Here is a 5334-nt window from a genome sequence, read left to right on the forward strand (position 1 = left end):
TGCACAACAAGAAAACAATCATGAAGAAAATGTGATAGGTGAGGTGTTACAAGATGCTTTGATCATTTCTTTTGAAAATATTACTAATTCCTGGGTGGTCGATTCAGGGGCCTCATTCCATGCTACACCTGATAAGAAATATTTTCATGACTATGTTCAAGGAGATTTTGGAGAAATCTGTTTGGGTGATAATAAACTGTGTCAAATTGTTGGAATGGGTAAAGTTCTTGTAAAACAAAAGAATGGAAACCAATGGCTACTAAAGGTGGTAAGGCATGTTCCATATCTGAAGAAAAATCTGATTTCAACAGGGTAGTTAGGCGGTGAAGGTTGTGTTACAACTTTGACAGATAAAGCTTGGAAGATCACTAAAGGAGCCCCGGTAATAGCACAAGGTGAAAAGGTTGGTACATTATATTTATGCAATGGTATTTCTAACTCTGTTAATGCTTATACTTCCAAAGGAGTAGATGCAGCATTATGACATCACAAGCTCGGACACATGAGTGAGAAGGGGATGAAGATTCTTCACTCAAGGAATTCGTTGATGGGTTTGAAGAATGTTGATTTGGATTTCTGTGAGAATTTCATATATGGAAAACAGAAGAGAGTCAGATTTCTTAGAGTTGGGAAAGAAAAAAAGAGAGAAAAATTAGAGCTTGTGCATACAGATGTATGGGGACCTGCTCAGGTGTCATCTCTCGGTGGCTCTCATTATTATGTTACTTTTATTGATGATGCAACTAGAAAAACTTGGATTTATTGTATTAAGAATAAATCTGATGTATTTGATACTTTCAAGAAATTGGAAGCTTTAGTTGATATTAAGATAGGAAAGAAATTGAACTGTCTCGGATCAGACAATGGAGGTGAATATTGTAGCAAAGAGTTTGATAGGTACTATTCAAAGCATGGAATTTGAAGAGAGAAGACAGTTCCAAGAACACCACAAGAAAATGGTGTGTCAGAAAGGATTAACAGAACAATCATGGAACGTGCAAAGTGCATGAGATTGCATGCAGGATTGCCTTTACAATTTTGGGCAGATGTTGTACATACTGTTTTTTATCTAATAAACAAAGGGCCTTCAAGTTCCCTGGATGGTGGTGTTCCAGAGGAAGCATGGACAGGTAGAAAGGTAAACTACTCTTTTTTAAAGCCTTTTGGTTATGAGGCCTTTGTCCATATTAATAAAGAAAATAGAACAAAGCTTGAGGCAAAATCAAAGAAATGTACCTTTATTGGATATTGTGTTAACGATTTTGGTTATCGCTTATATGATTATGAAAATTAGAAAATCATTAGGAGCAGAGATGTAATATTCAATGAAAAGGTCTTGTAGAAGAATAAGTTGCAGGAAAAGAAAGAGGAAAAAGAAAACAAGGAGTACACAGTTCTTGATGAGATCACCGAAAAAGTAAAGGTGCATGAAAATAATAATAATCAACAAGCACAACAATAGCCACCACCACAACAGCAACAGGCACCACAAACACCTAAAAGTGGTGTTAGAAGATCTACCAAGATAAGTATACCACCTGAACGATACTCTCCTTCATTATATTATTTATTGTTGACTGATTTTGGTGAACCCGAATGTTATGAAGAAGCAATGTAGTTTGAAAGTAGGAAGAAGTGGTTGCTAGCCATGGAAAAAGAGATGAAACCCTTAATGCATAACCAGACTTGGGACTTAGTCAGGTTTCCTACAGGAAAAACTACATTGAAGAATAAATGGGTTTACAGGCTGAAGGGAGAAGATGGAGGAAAACAAAGGTACAAAGCTAGACTTATGGTGAAGGGTTTTGCACAAAAGAAAGGTATTGATTTTGATGAAATATTTTCTCCTGCTATAAAATGACTTCAATCAGAACTATTTTAAGTCTAGTAGTAGTTGAAGATTTGCATCTTGAGCAGTTAGATGTAAAGATAGCCTTTCTCCATGGGGATTTGGAAGAAGAGATATATATGTAGCAGCCACAAGGATATGAGGTGAAAGGGAAGGTGAAACTAGTGTGCAGGTTGAAGAAGAGCTTGTATGGCTTAAAACAGCCTCTAAGGCAGTGGTATCTAAAATTTGATAAGTTTATGTTTGAACAAGGCTATACTAGATGTCACTCTGATCATTGTGTTTATCTTAAAAAGAAAAATGATGATAGCTATATTATATTGTTATTGTATGTGGATGACATGCTTGTTGCAGGGTCTAACATGCAGGAAATAAATGTGCTCAAAAGGAAATTGGCAAATTCATTTGCAATGAAGGATTTGGGAGCTACAAAACAAATCCTTGGTATGAGAATAACTAGAGACAAGAAAAATCGCAAATTAACATTGTCTTAGAATGAGTACATACAAAAGGTGTTAAAAGGATTTAATATGCACAATGCAAAACTAGTTAGTACACCTTTTACTATCCATTTCAAACTTAGTAAGGAAATGTGCCCAAAGAAACAAGAAGACGTGGATTATATGTCTAAAGTTCCATATCCATCAGCAGTTGGAAGCTTAATATATGCAATGGTCTGCACAAGGCCTGATATTGCACATGCAGTGGGAGTTGTAATTAGGTACATGAATAATCCAGGAAAGGAACATTGAATGGCAGTGAAATGGATTCTCAGATATTTGAAAGGTACCACAAATCAATTATTATGCTTTGGTGGTTCAAACATTTCTCTACAGGGATATGTTGATGCAGATATGGCAGCTGATAGAGATAACAGGAGGAGCATTACAGGATATGTATTTACTGTAGGTGGAATAGCTGTCAGTTGGGTTTCAAAAATCCAAAGTGTTGTTGCACTTTCAACAACAGAAGCAGAGTATGTTGCTGCTATAGAGGCTAGTAGAGAAATGATTTGGTTACAAAGGTTTATGGGTGAATTGGGTAAGAACCATGATATGGGCACGCTATATAGTGACAACCAAAGTGCCATTCATCTTGCAAAGAATTCAACATTTCATTCCAAGACTAAACACATACAGCTCAAGTACCATTTCATACAATCAGTTTTGGAAGATGGAGAGTTGAAGCTGGAAAAGATACACACTAGCCAAAATCCTGCAGATATGCTAACAAAAGTTGTAACCAGGGAGAAACTAAGAATATGCTCAGTTTCAATTGGTCTTCAAGGATGACGATGAACATGAGAAACATCCAGGTCTAAAGAGGTGTCATTTTCCAGCAAATGAAGCAACGATGGAGTTGCTACAATCATCCTACAAGTGGGAGATTGTTGGGTGTGGAGCATGATTATTTAGAGGTCTTTGTTTCAACCGGATGTATACCCTAGGAATTTTGTACACCCCTCTGCACGGGGGGGTGCAGCGGGGACTTGTCCCCCATGAATGGATTCAGGGGTGCAGATTCCCCCCGGCTAGGGGGTCCAGGGACCAGTGGTCCCCTGACGATGGTTTCGGGGGCAACACCCCCGAAGCTAAAAACAGATGTAAAATTGCCTTGTAAAAGTATTGTAATTTCTAGTCAATCTGCACCGTTCATTAGGTGGATGATCTGATGGTAGAACTTATGTTTAGTTTAGGGTTTCTTTCCCTAGAAGGCAACCCCTCTCTTTGTATGAGGGCATTGTACTGAGGCTATGATATAGATGTGTATTCTCCGAGTGAGAAACAGAGAGGGGAGACTATGAGAGAAAACAGAGGATATTACAGTGGATCTGCGATAGGTTGTGTCTCCTCATTTTGCTGGATAACAAAAAGGAAGGACTGGCTGTTTGGGGTGGACGTAGCCCAAACTGGGTGAACCACGTAAATCTATGTCTCTCTGTTTTTATGCGTTTTTTGTGTTTATATTTGTGCTATATTCTATGTGTTCCATTGCTCTATAATTTATAATTTTCTAACAACTAGTATCAAATCCGAAGGACTATTTGGCTGACAAACGCGCAGGAGAGAAGGGTTCATCATTCGAGTGGGAGTAATGGCAGAAGATGGTAAGTTTAGGGTCGAGAAATTTAATGGCCAAAACTTCTCACTATGGAAGATGCAGATGGAAGATTATCTGTATCAAAGAGATTTGTACCCACCATTGGGTGGAAAAGCAAAGATGTCGACGGGTATGACAAATGAAGAATGGAACCTTCTCGATAGAAAGGCACTTGAAGTAGTACGGTTGTGCCTCGCAGCATCGGTTTCCTTCAACATTTTGAAGGAAACAATGAAATAGGGTTTGATTAATGCATTAGCGAAACTATATGAAAAATCCTCGGCCTCAAACAAGGTATTTCTTATGAAATGGTTATTTAATATGAATATGTCGGATGGTGGATCTGTTGCAGACCATTCCAATGATTTTAATATTGTTACAAGTCAGTTAAGTTCTGTAGGGGTAAACTTTGATGATGAAGTTCGATCTCTGTTATTCTTGTGCTCATTGCTAGAAAGTTGAAATGTTTTAGCAATGGCCATTATTAACTCTGTTTCTGGATCTAGTACTCTAAAGTTTGATGGTGTTCTCGGTGCTATCCTTAGTGAGGAAATGCGATCGAAAAGCTCTAGTGAGACATCGGGTAATGCTTTGAGTGTAGAGTCTAGGGGAAGAAAAATGGAAGGAGGAAAGAGCTCAGGATATCCCAGTAAATCAAGAAAAGGCAAATCCAAGTCCAGATCAGGGACAGTGTGCTGGAAATGCGGAAAGAAAGGACACCTAAAGAAGGATTGTAGATCTCAGAAGGGAAAAGAAGGAGATGCACAAAAGGAAAAAAATCATGAAGCAAATGTGACAGGTGAGGTGTTACAAGATGTTTTGATTCTTTCTTTCGAAAATATTACTAATTCTTGGGTGGTCGATTCAGGGGCCTCATTCCATGCCACACCCGATAAGAAATATTTTCATGACTATATTCAAGGCGATTTTGGACAAATCCATTTTGGTGATGATAAACCCTGTAAAATTGTTGGAATGGGTAAGGTTCTTGTAAAACAGCAGAATGGAAACCAATGGCTACTAAACGAGGTAAGGCATGTTCCAAATTTGAAGAAAAATCTGATTTCAACAGCGAAGTTAGGCAGTGAAGGTTGTGTGACAACTTTCATAGATAAATCTTGGAAGGTCACCAAAGGAGCCCTGGTAATAACAAAAGGCAGAAAGGTTGGTACATTGTATTTATGCAATGGTATTTCTAACTCTGTTAATGCTTTGACTTCCAAAGGAGAAGATGTAGCATTATGGCATCATAGGCTCGGACACATGTGTGAGAAGGGGATGAAGATTCTTCACTTAAGCAAATTGTTGCCGAATTTGAAGAATGTTGATTTGGACTTCTGTGAGAATTTTATTTATGGAAAACAGAAGAGAGTTAGATTTCTTAG

The sequence above is a fragment of the Pinus tabuliformis genome, chromosome 5_2 (genome assembly GCF_031772625.1).
Source record: "Pinus tabuliformis cultivar Carrire ecotype Pingquan chromosome 5_2, CPIR1, whole genome shotgun sequence".
Lineage (NCBI taxonomy): Eukaryota > Viridiplantae > Streptophyta > Pinopsida > Pinales > Pinaceae > Pinus > Pinus tabuliformis.